At 48.4% G+C, this 18,669-nt stretch overlaps 1 long non-coding RNA gene across 1 annotated transcript; it reads right to left on the bottom strand.

Moving 5' to 3' along the window:
• Positions 1–897: 897 nt before the first annotated feature.
• On the bottom strand, positions 898–1,841 carry LOC147035931 (uncharacterized). Its single transcript, XR_015049903.1, has 2 exons — positions 1,688–1,841; positions 898–1,178 (listed from the first exon to the last, which is right to left on the bottom strand). It is a non-coding gene; the product is annotated as an uncharacterized LOC147035931 (long non-coding RNA).
• Positions 1,842–18,669: the final 16,828 nt, after the last annotated feature.

Below are 18,669 nucleotides of genomic sequence, written 5' to 3'. Positions count from 1 at the left end.
ATGTTTGGGCGATTTGCGAAATCTGGACTGGTGATTGCAAAACTTTGTGATCCATGAGGGGGGGGGGTGTGGAGCGTGCACAGGAGGCGAGGCCACGGCGAAACTCCCAGGACCCTTGGGAAACAATTCTCTTGGCTGGGCGAATATGCACCCATTGCAGGATATGGAGCACGCGTGCCCCAATCACAGGACTATGCTCTCCGAATGGCCAATTCTTTCCCATGAGTTTTTCTATCGTGGCCGAGAATGAAGTTTTCCAGTGTTTGTGTTTCAGATTGGAAGTTGGGGTGAGGATGATGACCAAGGCTGGTGGTTGTGGAAAGGGAATCGGGAATAATTCTACTGGTGTTGGATCATGGCAATGGGGTGTCACTCCCCTTTGTTGGTGATCCTGCGTGTGACTACCCACATCAACAGAGTTCCCTTGGGATCATTCTACTTCATTCAACCTGTGTGATGGGATTCAGCATTGAGCAGAGGTGGTCTCACCGATCGATTTTACCCACGGTCGCATCCTCAAGGGCAGTGTGCATTCTCGATCTGCCCACCCACCGATGGTGAGCAAGGTTCTATCGTCAGTCCTTGTCCATGGATGGCTGACTCCCAGGCCTCTTGAGGGAGTCAAAGTGCTTCCCGGCATTCATGACCGCACGGTCCTGGTGCAGGCGAAATGGGACCGAATCGGACGGTGGCACTGGGTCCACAGAAGGCATACAGTTGCCAAGGTGAGCACCAGGAAGCCAGGTCCACAACATATATAGACTCAGGCTCTCCAAAAGCCAGATGGTGGTGTCAGGTAATTGCAAATGAGTGACACAGGGAAAAGGAGACAAAGAAAATCCGGCCCACTAGTATTCTCCCAGACATTGGGACACTTAGGATCGAGGGTGCCAAGAAACTGAGCGGGGCAATGGTGTGACGCACTGCAGAATCGACTGGGTGTCCACGAATGCCCTGAAAATCATTGACACCCAAATGAAAATTAAAGTATAACCGCAAATATTATCAAATAATAACCCCAACAAACTTTTGCTCAAACATCTTAGATACATATTTCTTTCATTTCAAAAACATAAAGAACGAGAAAGAGCAATCAATGAGTGAAGACCCTCACCAGGCCTTCTTTATGTGGTTTTCTGGTCCACAAGTTATCAAGGTACTCACATTCCAATTGATCTCTGCTTTCGATCGACAGAAAAACAAACAAACAAACAGACAAACACCAGAAAATGTAACACGCTCTCCTCTGGAGAGGGAAATCATAAAAATGCCAAATAAGTATCAACATTAACACTTCTATTTTGACTCTTATTTGTCGCATATCTTGGAAATATCAAAAGCAATGTCATGCCAAAATTTCAAAAATATCATGCAACTTGCACCGACATAAATAGTGGAATATTTCTCATGTGAGTTGCAAGATACAGTTTCTCATAAAATGTCGTTGTGAATGAATGACAGAAAGTCAATACAACACTTAAAATGGAACTTCCTGTGACAATCAACAGACAAAAATGAATATCTCCTGATGAATGTAAAACAAGAAGGAAAATAAACCATCCAAAACCATGGCATCAATGGGAAAAATTGATGGGCCCCATCCCCGCCCATCATAGTAATGGACATCCATTGTGATTTCCATCTCCACGTCACCAACACAGGAAATGAGTGAGGATTTTTCACCAACCTTGAACCTAATCACGTGAAGAATTTCTGCTTCCTGATGTGCTCTTCAGACTCCAAGCATTCAATTAGCGTTGCCATTTGTTTTTCACTGTTAAACAATCTTCACGTGCACAGCAAACAAAACTGCAAATTTATTCTTGAGTTTCTTCATACTCATTCATATTCGGATTGGTGAAGCTCATTCAGAAAATAATTGATGTCTCAGACTGTGGTGGATGATTTCAAATTCAAAAAATTTCAAGGTCGGTTGGGTCTGGCGGTGGCGCCGCGGGTTCCAGACAGCGGGGGTCCGGCCTCGAAAGGTTTATCTGTTTCAGGTCTGCCTGGGGGCGGGTTTGCTGAGTCGTGCTGCTGTGCTTCTCCAGTAGCTCGCTTCCACGCATTATATGATGTGATGTGCTGTTATACTTCGCTGTTTTCATTTTATTTGCATGATTATTATACCGAGGTTCTTCGTGTTGTCTATGCTTCTTATAATACTGATCATTTAATAATCATACTTTTAGGAGGGAGGAGTGTGGTGTAGTCATGCCCGCGGGGAGGGGCATGATGATGATGCATGATGGGCGTGATGGTTGGAGGAGTGGCCGTGGGGGTCGGCGAGGGATATGAGGTGTGCACGTCGTCTGAGGCGTCGTAGTAATGCTGGAGTCGGCCGGCTCGTGAGTGTACCGCGTACGGAATAAAGGGGAGCCGCGGGCACAGTACGCCCTGGCTCGCACTCGTGCAACACAGCCCGGCTCGACTGTTCCTCCGCTTCGTGTCTGCCTGCTAAGCATCTCCCAATTCAGTACAGTACACAAACCACCACCGAAAACCCTCCACCACCCTCACCTCTCTCCTTCTACGGCCATTCCCGCACCACCTGTGAGCACTGAGCGTCGGGCTGTCTTGGGCCCGTTCAGCGATACGCACCGAGCCGCCAGCGCAAATTGCGGCCTTCCAAGGGAAAATTCGGATCACAAACGCCACATGGCCACTTCTGTTCCGTCCAATTAACAGGCGCGGGGCGGCTTGGCCCCGCCTACAACCGCGTCTGTGTGAAATTGATATTGTTACGGTTGTGGAAATTCGCATTACACCATAAAGGGCTCTCAGGTGAGATATCTCTGTAAGTACATGTGTAGTTAGCCCAAACCCGTTGTATAGAGGGAATTTATGTGATCCATCCGGGCTGCGACGCTTTGAGTTAGCCATTTTTCTGTTCTATCTTTTATTTCAAACAAACAGCATCTCAACAACCACGCCATCCCCACCACAGCGCCAAACACACTACAACCACGCCACCTCCACCATCTACGCTACCACATCTTCGCCACTCGCCATTCAGTAGGCCCTGTGCGGTTACGATCTCCGGGAACGAACAAAAACCAACAACGATGCTCGGGGGTTTTCCCGCCTGTTTCTCCCGTCGAAATTCTCCGCGCTCGGTGTGGGGGAAGTGCGATCCGAGCCGGGGGTCAAAGGTGAGAAAAGGTGGGGGCCTCTTTTTGGGGGAATAATTCCCTGGCTCTGAGCCAAGACTGACTCCCCCTGGCCCCCGCACGGCGCGGGGTGGAGGGAGAGCGAGAGGTCATGCCCCCCTTTGAGAGGCTTCTCCAAGAAGCTCGAAGGGAGGCGGGGCCGAAAACGGGGCAGAGCGAAGGGCGGAGCCCAGTGCTACAAAAGGCGGACAGGACGGACCTTGAGAGTGGTTGGTCGAGTTGTTGGTGGAGAGTTGGTCGAGAGTTGGTCGAGTGTTGGTCGAGTGTTGGTCGAGTTGAGTTGGTTCTTCGAGGCTTCCTGTCTGCTTGTCTTGTCGGGGGAAGAGTCCTGCGCCCGCGGCTTGGCGAGCGGCCTGTCACGAAGGCACGGACGGGAGACGCGGCAGCGCCGGTTGTGAGGTGGACCTGCGCGTCCGGACGAGGAGTGCCGGAGAGGGTTGCCGGCCACAAGAGAGGTCGGGGTCAGGCGCGACCACGCTGACGGTCGTGGGAGAGGGGCTCACCGGCCACGAAAAGGGAAGTCGCGACTTCTTTTTCCTTTTCCTTTGCTTTTTGTGTAAATGTCTGTGGGTGGCGCCGTCCATCAAGTAGTATTGTTTGAAGTGTTGCCGTCTGTTCGCTTATTCGGTCGTAGCTCTGCATTGTTGTTGTTGTTTTAAATTGATATATGTGCATTTCTGATTCTGTTTGGCTGTATATGTGTGCTCTGTGTCTGTGTGAATAAAGTGCTTGTGTGAACTTGTTCCCCGTTTCGCTGCGTCCTTCCCTTTGTTGAATCTCCATCTTGCTTCATGTAAATGGTTCGTAGTGGGCTTAATACGCCCGATAAGTAATCGGAACCGTCGAGGCCGACGATAACACTGCTCGGTTATCCCGATAAAACGGAACGGACCGCTTAAGCGGCCCGTGTCCGGAGTCGACCTGCGGCGAGGTGCGATCGCCCGGTTTACCATCCGCGTGGGGACTTAGGGAGGTCGAGTTTGGCGAACAACCCTATCCCACGCGGGTGGCCGATTGGCATGATCGTGGTGAGGCCGAAAGGCCCACCCATGACGAACTCCCGGCGTTAGTCTGAGAGGGTCACGACAGAATTGTCCGTCCGGTGGGTGACGTGCCGCGATCGAGTCACGTGGCCGATCGCACGCCGGCGGGCGCGAATTCGCAACAATATATGCAAATTCTAGGATCAGGGGAGGTTCACGCCACAGTTTCCTCCGACCAATGGGCGAGCGTGGCTCCGCCCCCGAGGTCATCCTGATCCGAATATTTGCACATTAGCTGCTCCTGCCGGCCTAAAAGAAGGCGAGCGCAAGGTGAATGAGGAAGAGTCGAGTCGGGTGGCGAAGTGATCGGTGTGCAGTGGAGTCGAGTCGGGTGGCAAAGTGATCGGTGTGGCAGTGAGTCGAGTTGGAACGGTCATGGTGGGGTTAAACCCCCACCCGTGACTAGCTCCCGGCATTGTTCCGAGAGGGTCACGACCGAATTGTCCATCCGGTGGGTGACGCGGTCGCGATTCGAGTGACGTGGCCGTCCGCACGCCGGCGGGCGCGAATTCGCAACGATACTTTTTATCAACCATCATGGTTAAACACATTTCCCATCTCAGTTCAAAAACAAATACAATCAGCAAAAGACGAAATATGAAATAAGGATGTCCTTGTGAAATTAAAATGACAAATCTATTTTGACAGAGAAATTATCTGATTTTCCAAAATTAAAGAGTATTGAGGAGAAATTGAAAATGGCACATTGCATTGATTGACACCCAAAGGAACATGACAGTGGAACCTGAAATGTTTTCAAATAATAACACCAACAAATTTTGAAAAATCATATTGGATAAACACATTTTCATCATTTCAAAAACATACAGATCCAGAAGGAGCAATCAATGATTGAAGACCCTTGCAGGAAAGAATGGGGTGGGGTGGAGAAGTTGGGCCGAAGATGATAGTGGGGAGGAGCAGACACTGGACACACACCACATCTATCAATAATTCCAGCAATGTGTGTGTGTGTGTGTGTGTGTGTGTGTGTGTGTGTGTGTGTGTGTGTGTGTGTGTGTGTGTGTGTGTGTGTGTGTGTGTGTCTGCGACCGCCGTTTCTCGACAACCGCCGGTCCGATCTGATTGAAACTTGGCAGGAATATTGCTGGGGCCCTGCGGATATGCCTTTTCGAGGTGTGATATTAATCGGACGAGCAGTTCCCAAGTTACGGCCATTTATCTGTCGACCAATATCTGCGAGGGAGTGGGACGGGGGAGGGGGGGATGAGAGTGGGTGCGAGAGAGGAGGGGGAGAGAGGAAGGGCAAGACTAGGGGGAGAGGGGGTGGGAGTGGGGATGAGAGAGAGCGAGAGAGGGGGACGGGAGAGGGGATGTGAGGGGTGGGAGTGTGGGTGAGAGAGAGGGCGAGAGAGAAGGGCGAGAGAGATGGGTGAGAGAGATGGGTGAGAGAGGAGGGGCCAGACTAGGGGTGAGAGAGGGGAGAGAGAGGTGGGAGACAGAGGGGGGAGAGAGGGAGGAAGAGAGGGGAGAGAGGGGGTGAGAGAGGGGGCATCACAATTCCAGAGAGGAGAGAGAGGAGGGGGCGAGAGAGGGGGTGAGAGTGGGGGCGAGAGAGGAGGGGGAGAGAGAGGAGGGGCGAGACTTGGGGGGAGCGAGAGAGAGGGAGCATGGCAATTCTTCATTTTATATGACGTCACAATTGACGCTGGGGACCTGTGTATGTTTGCCAGGTGTTTCCCAAGTTGTGGCCATTTATGATACGGTTGGTCCGATCTAATTGAAATAATGCCCCAATCCAGTCGTCGTTTACGCACATACGGGCCCGCCCCTACGGGCCCGTACTAGGATGATACAAACTCGATACTGGTGATGAAGGCGCGTAAGATGCAGACGACGAAAGCAGTCAGATGCAGGCGACGAAGGCCCACAGATGCACGCGAAGAAGGCGCGCAGAAGCAAGGGACGAGGGCCCGTCAATGCAGGTGATGAAGTCCTGCAAATGCAGGCGATGAAGTCCCGCAGATGCAGGCGAAGAAGGCCCGCAGATTCGGGAGACGAGGACCAGTGGATGCGCGTGATGACGGCCCGCAGATATGGGCGACGATGGCCCGCAGAAGCGGGGGATGAAGGCCCACAGATGCAGGCGATGAAGGCCCGCAGGTGCAGGCGTCGAAGGCCCGTAGATACAGGCGACGAGGGCCAGCAGATGTGGGCGACGAGGACCAGAAGATGCGCGTGATGAGGGCCCGCAGATGCGGGGGACGAAGGGTTGCAGATGCAGCGATGAAGCCCGCAGGTGCAGGCGTCGAAGGCCCGCAGATACAGGCGACGAGGGCCGGCAGATGCAGGAGACGAAGGCCCGCACATGCAGGTGACGAGGGCCCACAGATGCAGGCGACGAGGGCCCGCAGATGCGGGTGACGAGGGCCCGCAGATGCGGGTGAGGATGGCCTGCAGACGCGGGGGACGAAGGCCCACAGATGCAGGCGACGAGGGATGGCAGATGCAGGCGACGGAGGCCCGCAGATGCAGGAGATGAGGGCCCGCAGATGGAGGTGACGAGGGCCTGCAAATGCAGGCAACGAGGGCCCGCAGATTCAGTCTACGAAGGCCCGCAGTGGTATTATGTTTGCAACATAATATGTTTGCAGTACACAAGTTGTTTGTGACAGCACACAAATATTATGTCATTAAATCGAAACTATCTTCCAAAAACAGAAAATAGAGTCATGATTGAAAAAGTCACCTGGCATTGATTCGACACCAAAACAGCATCGGAAGTAGCCAGTCATTAATGCCTGGTCACAAATGATTCCTCTCACTGGAAGGCACAGCGTAACTGCCAACATCTTGACTCGTGATGAATTCGGTCTGTATTTGAAGGGCAGGGGTACTTCTGACCACGCCCCGTCAAGGTGGAAAGTGAAGTGGGTACCGTCAGTTGATACAAACGTCGTATCTGAGAAGAGATTCGATGTTTGGGCGATTTGCGAAATCTCGACTCGTGATTGCAAAACTTTGTGATCCGTGAGGGTGGGTGTGGAGCGTGCACGGGAGGGGAGGCCACGGCGAAACTCCCAAGACCCAGGGGAAACAATTCCGTTGGCTGGGCGAATATGCACCCATTGCAGGATGTGGAGCTCGCGTGCCCCGTTTACAGGGCCATGCTCTCCGAATGGCCAATTGTTTCCCATGAGTTTTTCTATCGTGGCCGAGCATGACGTTTTTGAGTGTTGCTGTTTCCCCTTTGAAGTTGGGGTGAGGAAGATGACCAAGGCTGGTGGTTGTGGAAAGGGAATCGGGAATAACTCTCATGGTGTTGGATCATGGCAATGGGGAGTCACAACGCTTTGTTGGAGATCCTGCGTGCGACTATCCACATCCATAGAGTTCCCTCAGGATCATTCTACTTCTTTCAACCTGTGTGATGGGAGTCAGGATTGAGCAGAGGCGGTCTCACCGATCGATTTTACCCGCGGTTGCACCCTCAAGGGCAGCATGCGTTCTCGATCTGCCCTCCCACCGATGGTGAGCAGGGTTCCAAGGTCATTCCTTGGGCCTGGGACGGCTGACTCCCAGGCCTCTTGAGGGAGTCGAGGTGCGTCCCGGCAATCATGACCGCATGGTCCTGGTTCAGGTGAAATGGGACCGAGTCGGACGGTGGCACTGGGTCCACAGAAAGCAAACAGATACCAAGGTGAGCACCAGGAAGGCAGGTCCACACCATACAGAGAGTCAGGCTCTCTAAAAGCGAGATGGTGGCGTCAGGTAATTGCAAATGAGTGACAAAGAGAAAGGGAGACAAAGAAAATCCGGCCGACCAGTATTCTCCAAGGAATTGGGACACTTCGGATAGAAGGTGCCAAGAAACTGAGCGGGGCAATGGTGGGACGCACTGCAGAATCGAACGGGTGTCCACGAATGCCCTCAAATTCATTGACACCCAAAGGAAAATTACAGTATAACTGCAAATATTATCAAATACTAAGCCCAACAAACTTTTGCTCAAACATCTTTGACAAACACATTTCTTTCATTTCAAAAACATAAAGAACGAGAAAGAGCAATCAATGAGTGAAGACCCTCACCAGGACTTCTTTATGTGGTTTTCTATTCCACAAGTTATCAAAGTACTCACATTCCAATTGATCTGTGCTTTCGATGGAGAGAAAAACAAACAGACAAGCAACCGAAAATGTAACACCCACTTCTATGGAGAGGAAAATCATAAAAATGTAAAATAAGTATCAACATAAACACTTCTCATTTGACTCTTATTTGTCACATATCTTGGAAATATCATAAAACAACATTTCAAAAATATCATGTGACTTGCACCGACATAAGTACTGGAATATTTCTCATGTGAGTTGCAAGATGCAGTTTCTCATAAAATGTCGTTGCGAATTTACGACAGAAAATCAATACAACACTTAAACTGGACGTTCCTGTGACAATCAAGAGACAAAAATGAAAATCTCCTGATGAATGTGAAACAAGAAGGAAAATAAACCATCCAAAACCATGGCATCAAAGGGAAAAATTGACGGGCCCCATCCCCGCCTGTCAAAGTGATGGACATCCATTGTGATTTCCATCTCCACTTCACCAACACAGGAAATGAGTGAAGATTTTCACCAACCTTGAACCTAATAAGGTGAAGAATTTCTGCTTCCTGATGTGCTCTTCAGAGTCCAAGCATTCAGTTAGCGTTGCCACTTGTTTTTCACTGTAAAACAATCTTCACATGTACAGCAAACAAAACTGCAAATTGATTCTTGAGCTTCTTCATACTCATTCATATTCAGATTGGTGAAGCTCATTTGGAAAATAATTGATGGCTCAGACTGTGGTGGATGATTTCAAATTCAAAAACAAATGAAGACACTTGTCAAAACAATGATCGTGAAGAACACGTAAATGTTGAGGTTTTTTACTCTTTCCGTGCCACATTGTTTATAACCGTACACAAGCATTATGTTATTAAATCGAAACTATCTTCCATAAACAGAATATTGAGTCATGATTGAAAATGTTACGTGGCATTGATTCAACACCAAAGCAGCATCAAATAATCAACTTCAATCGACTCCCACAATAACCCCAACATACTATTTATCAAGCATCACGGTTAAACACATTTCCCATCTCAGTTCAAAAACAAATACAATCACCAAAAGACTAAATATGAAATAAGGATGTCCATTTTAAATTAAAATGACAAATCTATTTTGAAAAAGAAATAACATTATTTTCCAAATTTTAAGAGGATTGAGGAGAAATTGAAAATGGCACGTTGCATTGATTGACACCCAAAGGAACATGACAGTGGAACCTGAAATATTTCCAAATAATAACCCCAACAAATTTTGCAAAAGTAGGTTGGATAAACACATTTTCATGATTTTAAAAAAATACAGAACTCATAGGATCAGTCAATGATTGAAAATCCTTGCAGGAAAGAACAGGTGGGGGTGGAGAAGTCGGGTCAAAGATGATGATGGGGAGGAGATGACACAGGGCGCACACCACATATGACATAAACCAATCGTTGTGGTCAGCCCCAAGCTGTGATCTCTGCAAAACTATGGTTAATGGGGAGGTTGGTGAAAGGAAATTTGGGAGGTAGAATGATGCTGATTTACCAGTGAGTTTGCGTCAGTGATGTCGACAGAAAGACAGAGAGAGAGGGACAGGAAGGGTCTTGCATCATCCGGTATGCAAGGTGGGTGTTATCCACCCAGCCTAAGTTTTCACCGTGTGGTGCATCTTGCAGGACGGATCGGAAGTAGCCAGTCATTAATGCCTGGTCACAAATGATTCCTCTCACTGGAAGGCACAGTGGAACCGCCAACGTCTTGACCCCGAATGAAATAGGTCTGCATTTGAAGGCCTGGGGTACTTCTGATCAAGCCCCCTCAAGGCGGAAAGCGACGTGGGTACCGTCAGTGGATATGAACGTCGTAGCCGAGTAGAGATGTGACGTTTGGGTGATTTGCGAAATCTCGACCTCTGATTGTAAAACTTTGGGATCCATTTGGGTGGGGGTGGAGAGTGCACGGGAGGCGAGGCCACGGCGGAACTCCCCGGACCCTCGGGAAACAATTCCCTTGGCCAGGCGAATACGCACCCGTTGCGGGCTGTGGAGCTTACGCGCTCCATACACAGGGCCGTGCTCACCGAATAGCCGATTCGGTCACATGAGGTTTTCTATCGTGGACGAGCATAAGAGGCCCGCAGATGCAGGCGACGAGAGGCCCGCAGATGCAGGCGACGAGAGGCCCGCAGATGCAGGAGACAAGAGACCAGCAGATGCAGGTGATGAGAGGCCCGCAGATTCAGGCAACGAGAGGCCCGCAGATTCAGGTGACGAGAGGCCAACAGATGCAGGCGACGAGAGGCCCGCAGATGCAGGTGACGAGAAACCCGCAGATGCAGGCGACGAGAGGCCCGCAGATGCAGGCGACGAGAGGCCCGCAGATGCAGGCGACGAGAGGCCCGCAGATGCAGGCGACGAGAGGCCCGCAGATGCAGGCGACGAGAGGCCCGCAGATTCAAGCGACGAGAGGCCCGCAGATTCAGGCGAGGAGAGGCCTGCAGATGCAGGCGAGGAGAGACCCGCAGATGCAGGCGATGAGAAGCCAGCAGATGCAGGTGACGAGGGCCCGCAGATGCAGGCGACGAGGGGTCGCAGATGTCGGCGACGAGAGACCAGCAGAGGCAGGCGATGAGAGTCCCGCAGATGCACGCGAAGAGAGGGCCGCAGATGCAGGCGACGAGATGCCCGCAGATGCAGGCGACGAGAGGCCCGCAGATCCAGGTGACGAGAGGCCCGCAGATGCAGGCGACGAGAAGCCCGCAGATGCAGGCGACGAGAAGCCCGCAGATGCAGGCGACGAGAGGCCAGCAGATGCAGGCGACGAGAGGCCAGCAGATGCAGGCGACGAGACACCCGCAGATGCAGGCGACGAGACACCCGCAGATGCAGGCGATGAGAGGCCAGCAGATGCAGGCAACTGGAGGCCCACAGATGCAGGCGATGACAGAATGCACGTGCAGTGAAAGAAGGGCCTGCACGTGAAGGTAACGAGGAGAAATGTGGGCCCGCAGATGCAGGTTTATGTTGAGAGCAACACTTTGGCTCCGAGAGTGGAGGAAGACATATGTGGAGTTGACCTTGGATGGCGTAAACAGAGTTTGGATAGTAAGGCACGATGCCAAACTGTGTGAAAAGCACGAGATATATCCAGAGAGACTGCCCTGATCTCATGTCTGACATTAAGGGCCTCCATCCATTGTCCGGTGAGTTCAGGCAGCAGGTCCAAGGTGGAGTGACCTGGTCTGAAATCAAATTGTTGATCTGAGATGAAGTTGTTGGAGAAAAGGAAAGATTACATGTAAACTGCAATGATTGATTGACCTTGCTTTTTATTGCAAGTGAGTTAGGTTTGAAGTTGAAGGGATCAGTTTTGGCACCTATAGATAGAGTGCGGTAATGTTGCAGATTTCCAAGCACATAGATGACACATTGCAAATTTCAGGGTGAAAAGGGCAGAGAGAGGATTTGCAAGAGCAGCAGAGCAGGTTCTTAAGACATGTGAGCTGACGGCGTCCAGTGCAGTGGCGTAGTCAGAGTCAGGGGTTGAAAGAACCTTCTCCACCTTCTCAGGTACAAAAGACAGCATCCATGAGCAGTTGCTTTTGATGGGGAAGGATGGGTTCCGAGAATGTGGGGTTTGGGACAAGATTTGGAAGCAAGCACAGAATTGAAGCATTCGGCCTTCTCATGAGCGGAGTCGGCTGTGGTGCCATTTGATGTCTATGTCTCGATCTGATTGATGATGTGCTTAAGCATTTGATATGCTTTCAACATTGTATTACCAATTATTAAGTCATCGTAGCAGTTTGTTAATTATTAAGTAATCTTGGTAATGATAGTCCACTTGAATATTCAATTCCATTGCAGTTTGGGTCACATGACTTGCGATTTTTTTTGCATATTGATCAAGATAATTATGAATATGCAACATTTTTCGTTTGTCTTTTTGCATGCATGTTATTGTCGTCTCTTTCTCTTGAATAGAAATTTCTCACACAATCCACATCACCAAATACATAAGGCTTGCATTGATTATGTCTGCACTTTAGGATTCACCCAAGTAATTGCTTGCAGTGTGCAAGCATGCCCAACTGGTAAACATATCAATACATCATGGAATTGCAATTTGTTTATTTACAGAGCGTAAAGATAAGACCTGAGCTGAAAGGATGGCTCAAGGTATGCACACTTGCCTCTGGGCTGTCTTACCTGGGTTTGAATCTTGGCCCAGCAATAAACTGTCATCCAGGTGTTTAACAGGTGGGGAAATTGATCAATTTGTGTGCCATCCCTCTGATGGACGTTAAACTGTGTGTTCGATCTATCGACATTATAGTTGGTGGATGTTAAAGATGGCCACGGTGTCCTACGCCTGGAGTGGGTAAGTTAGCGTCACCACCGTGGCCAAATTACAAAGTCTAAACAACTGCTGGGAAGACAATGGCGTGCACCCGGTACAACCCTTCATCAGGAAGCTGCTTCGGCGGCACCGACGCTCTGTACTGTGACAGTATGAAAATTATCACAAAGATGAACAAACCAAGTCAGCGTTGTTAAAAACAGTATCTGTACCGGAAATCTTTGAACAAAGGACGCAGTGTTAATCATCAATTAAGAAAAAAAATCCACCTTCAGCATTGCGACTTAAACATAACGTTTACTTATAAATTTCAAAGAGGTGCAAAATCTATCTACAATTCCAGCAATCTCTGTGTTTGTGTGTGTGTGTGTGTGTGTGTGTGTGTGTGTGTGTGTGTGTGTGTGTGTGTGTGTGTGTGTGTGTGTGTGTGTGTGTGTGTGTGTGTGTGTGTGTGTGTGTGTGTGTGTGTGTGTGTGTGTGTCTGCAACCGCCGTTTCTCGACGACCGCCAGTCCTATCTGATTGAAACTTGCCAGGAATATTGCTGGGGACCCGCGGATGTGCCTTTTTTTCGAGGTTTGATATTAATCGGACGAGCAGTTCCCAATTTACGGCCATTTATCTGTCGACCAATATCTGCGAGAGAGGGGGACGGGAGAGGGAGGGATGAGAGTGGTGGTGAGAGAGGAGGGGGGAGAGAGGAAGGGCGAGACGAGGGGGGACAGAGGGGGGCAAGAGAGGGGGAGAGAGAGGGGTGAGAGAGAGGGGACGAGAGAGAGGGGACGAGAGAGAGGGGCGAGAGAGGGGGCGAGAGAGGGCTGCACATACTGGCACACACCTACGGGCATGCCCCGACGGGCCGGTACTCGGAACCTTAATTTTAACTATCGGTGACTCGATGACAGAATTCATTGAGTTTGAAAGTCCACATAAAAGGATGTAGTTTGGAGATAAAGAGAGGGGTGGGAGAGGGGAGAGGGGAGGGGAGAGGAGGGGTGGGTGAGGGGAGAGGGGAGGGGGAGAGAGGGCAGTGAGGGGTAGCAGCAAGAGAGGTTTGTGCCCAAGGTGTTGATGAATCAATAAACGTGAATAATCGTGATGCCAAATTTTATTTCACAATCAGGATATTTTGCACTCCATTTGGACAAATTGAACCTCCACCACCTGTTGTTGCACCACCATTTTGAGGTGGGCAGTACAAGTGCCCCAAATCTTCTGTTCGTTCACCTTTCATAAACGTTGTTGAATGAGTTAATACAATTTTACACACGAGGATTTACTGTCATTGAAATGATAAATGATGGACATTTGGAAACATTATTCACGTCAAAGCAAAAACAAATCTCATGAAATAACTCCAAACTGTAATAAAATAAAGGACTTGCTGTTTGCTCGACGATATTAATGTCGTTTTCCCATCTCAAAAGGGGAAAAAAAATCCGATTTCCACAGAGCAGCAGAAAACACGACACCATTGTGGAGAAACGAAACAGAAATGATGCTCTTTTCTCCCCTCTCAATAAAAGAGAGCAATGCCGTTTGTCTCCATTAGCAACAAAGCAAACAAGCATCAACAAATGATGTCACAAAGGTTAGCCAACCATCAGAGATTCGGGGAAGGGTCGAAGGGGTCGGTTCAGCCACTTTTCAGGCCAAAAAAAAACTGAAGGAAAAGTTTGGGGGCAATAAAGAGCATAAACCGCCAATCCTACTGCAAATTGAAGCAAAGTGAACGAGTTAAAAGAATGTTTTGCTTCATACGAAAGAATGGCATAAAACTCTCATTGACTCCCCCTCGTCTCGCGAGATTTGAACCAGAATCAGTTCACATAACAACCGTTTTTCACGTATCACGAGATTTGACAGACAAGTTGTGACGCAACGTGGGCGTTCCTGATTGGACGCTGAATTCAAATAAACGTATTCAGTGATCACGTGATTGCACCAATTTTTAAAAACCAACATCTGACAGCTTCAACCTCTGATTTAAATTACGAGATTAAAGGTGATAAAGTCCAGCTCTTGCCGTGAAAAAGAACACGGACAAGAATCAAAACAAAAACAGAGGATTGAAAGAAAACTGCTTTGGGAACGTCTAAGCTACAGTGGACTGGGTAGAAAAGTTGCTGAATGGAATGCAGGGCGACATGAACAATATAAATAAGTCTGTGTCTCAGGGAACTTGAAGTTACTAAAAGTTAAATAATGAATTCACGTTTGCTATTCACCTCCCAGAGCCACATTTTTCTCCCGTCACCATGTGATCTGTTTCCACCTTCTACGATTCCCGATCCAAATTTACCATTCACCTCACGATTTTTTCTGCAACCTTTCCAAAACCTAATCTGATGAAAACTCTCTCTCTCAAAAAAAAATAATAATCATCATCAGAATAGTAATAATAACAAAAAAAAACTATCTCCGACAATGCTTCATCTTCCTCTTTCACACGTGTGGTTCTCATTATTGTGTCATAATTCACGACTCTTTTTCTATTTAAACAGACTGCTCTCAATACGACGTTTCCCTCATCCCTTGCTGAAAAGTCCAACTGTTACAGCGTTTCTTCTCTTAATTCGCCTTTATTACATCCATCAAGAAATGTCTTTAATCGCATCTCTGACCTAAAAACTTTAATAACCCCAGTTTGCTATAATAACCCCACTTTCCATCAACCATTCTTTTTTTCCAACTTCAGTGCCGACTCACCCCTCTCACAGCAACCATCACACTCTTCACCCTCCAAGCCTCCCTCTCACCTTCATCAAAAACTCTCCCCACTCATCCTTCTCCCACCATTCACCCCCCTCACACACCCTTCTCAAAGATGCCCCCTCCCCCTCACATCCACAAAGCTGCCTCCTTCCCCTGCCCTCTCACCTCCATCTCATCACTACACCTCCTCAAATACTCAACTGTCTTCTTCCCCCTCCATTGCACTCCCTCTCCCCCACCACCACAGAGACTTTTCTCCTCATCTGGCCCCCTCCCATAACTATTCTGTAATCCCTCACACTCTTTCAACAACTCTCCTGACCTCCCTCCTCCCTCCTCCCCTCAACCCCCCACCCCTCCCCCATGCACCCAGAGCCTCCTCCCTTCCCTCTTCAATAACAGTGTGGACTTCAAATATCAGGGGCCTTTGCTCAAACCTTACAGATCTTTCCATACAGGGTGCCACTGACAAACCAGACATTATCTGCCAAACAGCAACTTTCCTCCCCCAAGACGTGTCTCACTCCCAAGTATCTCTCCCTGGTTACTCCCTCCTCTGGTATGACAGACCTGAGCCTAGTCCTGGTGGAGGAGTTGCTCTCTTCCTCAAAGACTCTATTCCTCACTCTCCATGCACTGCCCACACTCCCAGGAATACCTCTGGCTATGGCTTCCCCTCCACCCCCACCTCATGTTTATATGTGTACTGTACCATCCACCAAACAGTGATGACTCCATTTACACCGCACTATCCAAAAACATGGACCAACTTCTATCCTCTCATCCGAACTCTCTCTTCCTCATATGTGGTGACTTCAAATGTCATCATGCCAGTTGGCTCGGTGTGGGTACCTCTCTCACCTGTCATGGTACTTAAGCAAAAGATTTCTGCGACTCATTGGGACTCACTCAAATCGGTCAATTTCCCAACCCAGATCTCAACAAATGGTACTTCAGCTCTTCTGGATCTGATTTTGACAAATTTCCTGAAAATATCAGCTCTTCTTCCTCCGCTCCAAATCGGTTCTTCTGACTATGTGCTTGTTGAAGTGGCCATCTCTCTGGCTGTTATCAGAGAACCACTTCAGCACCGTCGAGTCTGGCATTTCACTCAAGCCGACTGTCAGGGTCTTCGAGCAGCCATCAAAAACTTTGAGACTGGTCTGCCATCGCTACTTTGTCCAACAACAACTCATCCTGGGAATTCTTTCAAAGAAACTTGCTCTCCCTCATGCACAGATTTATCCCCTCGTCTTCAGTTGGCCTACCCTTCCTCCCGCCCATGGTTCACTGAAGCTTGTGGTGAGGCAGTTGTCCTGAAACAACTTGCCTTTGCCTCATGGAAACTGTCCTCGCTCAACTGTCCTGCAGTGGTAGAGTCAGAGTCAAGGGTTGAAAGAACCTTCTCCACCTTCTCAGGTGCAAAAGACAGCATCCATGAGCAGTTGCTTTTGACGGGGCAGGATGGGTTCCGAGAATGTGGGGTTTGGGACAAGATTTGGAAGCAAACACAGAATTGAAGCATTCGGCCTTCTCATGAGCAGAGTCGGCTGTGGTGCCATTTGATGTCTATGTCTCGATCTGATTGATGATGTGCTTTAGCATTTGATATGCTTTCAACACTGAATTACCAATTATTAAGTATTCGTAGCAGTTTGTTAATTATTAAGTAATCTTGGTAATGATAGTCCAATTGAATATTCAATTACATTGCAGTTTGGGTCACATGACTTGCGATTTTTTTTTGTGCATTGATCAAGATAATTTTGAATATGGAACATTTTTCGTTTGTCTTTTTGCATGCATGTTATTGTAGTCTCTTTCTCTTGAATATAAATTTCTCACACAATCCACATCATCAAATATATAAAGCTTGCATTGATTATGTCTGCACGTTAGGATTCACTCGAGTAATTGCTTGCAGTGTGCAAGCATGCCCAACTGGTAAACATATAAATACATCATGAAATTGCAATTTGTTTATTAACAGAGCGAAAAGATGAGACCTGAGCTGAAAGGATGGCTCAAGGTATACACACTTGCCTCTGGGCTGTCTTACCTGGGCTTGAATCTTGGCCCAGCAATAAACTGTCATCCAGGTGTTTAACAGGTGGGGTGACTGATCAATGTGTGTGCCATCCCTCTGATGGACGTTAAACTGTGTGTTCGATCTATCGACATTATCGTTGGTGGATGTTAAAGATGGCCACGGTGTCCTTCGCCTGGAGTGGGTAAGTTCTCGGCACCACCGTGGCCAAATTACAAAGCCTAAACTACTGCTGGGAAGAATGGCGTGCACCCAGTACAACCCTTCGTCAGGAAACTGCTGCGGCCGCACCGACGCTCTGTAGGCCTACTGTGACAGTATGAAAATTATCACAAAGATGAACAAACCAAGTTAGCGTTGTTAATAACAGTGTCTGCACTAGAAGTCTTTGAACAAAGGTTGCAGTGTTAATCATCAATGAAGGAAAAAAAATCCACCTTCAGCATTGCGACTTCAACATAACGTTTACTCATATATTTCAAAGAGGTGCAAAATCGATCTATAATTCCAGCAATCTGTGTGTGTGTGTCTGTGTGTGTCTGTCTGTCTGCGACTGCCGTTTCTCGATGACCGCCGGTCCGATCTGATTGAAACTTGCCAGGAATATTGCTGGGGTGCCGCAGATGTGCCTTTTCGACGTTTCATATCAATCGGAAAAGCGGTTCCCAAGTTACGGCCATTTTACTGCTTTTTCAGTGTTGAAAAGGTGTATATATGGGAGCCGAAGGTGTTGTTCCACCTTCTCACCTTATCATGCCAATTTTTTCCCAAATTATTAATAATCAGACGATCACCGGTTCGATGGGATGGAAACTTGCCCGGAAATTGCAGGGGACCCGCTGATGTGCCTTTTCAAGGTTTGATATCAATCGGACAAGCGGTTCCCAAGTTACGGCGATTTATCTGTCGACCAATGACAAGACACGGTGCGATGACATCACGAATGACGTCACAATTAATGTTTATTTATTTATTATTTTATTTGCACGATTGACTGTCCGATCTGATTGAATCTTGCCAGGAATATTGCTGGGGACCCGCTGATGTGCGTTTTCAAGGTTTGATATGAATCGGACAAGCGGTTCCCAAGTTACGGCCATTTATCTGTCGACGCATGACAAGACACGGTGCTAGCACGTCACGAATGACGTCACAATTAATGTTTATTAATTTATTTATTTATTTTTTGCACGATTGACGGTCCAATCTGATTGAAACTTGCCAGGAATATTGCTGGGGACCTGCGAATGTGCCTTTTCGAGGTTTGATATT

The sequence above is a fragment of the Eptatretus burgeri genome, chromosome 1, assembly GCF_056783735.1.
Source record: "Eptatretus burgeri isolate ZD-2024b chromosome 1, Ebu_testis_v1, whole genome shotgun sequence".
NCBI classification, from domain to species: domain Eukaryota; kingdom Metazoa; phylum Chordata; class Myxini; order Myxiniformes; family Myxinidae; genus Eptatretus; species Eptatretus burgeri.
This window is presented reverse-complemented; position numbering and strand designations above follow the sequence as displayed.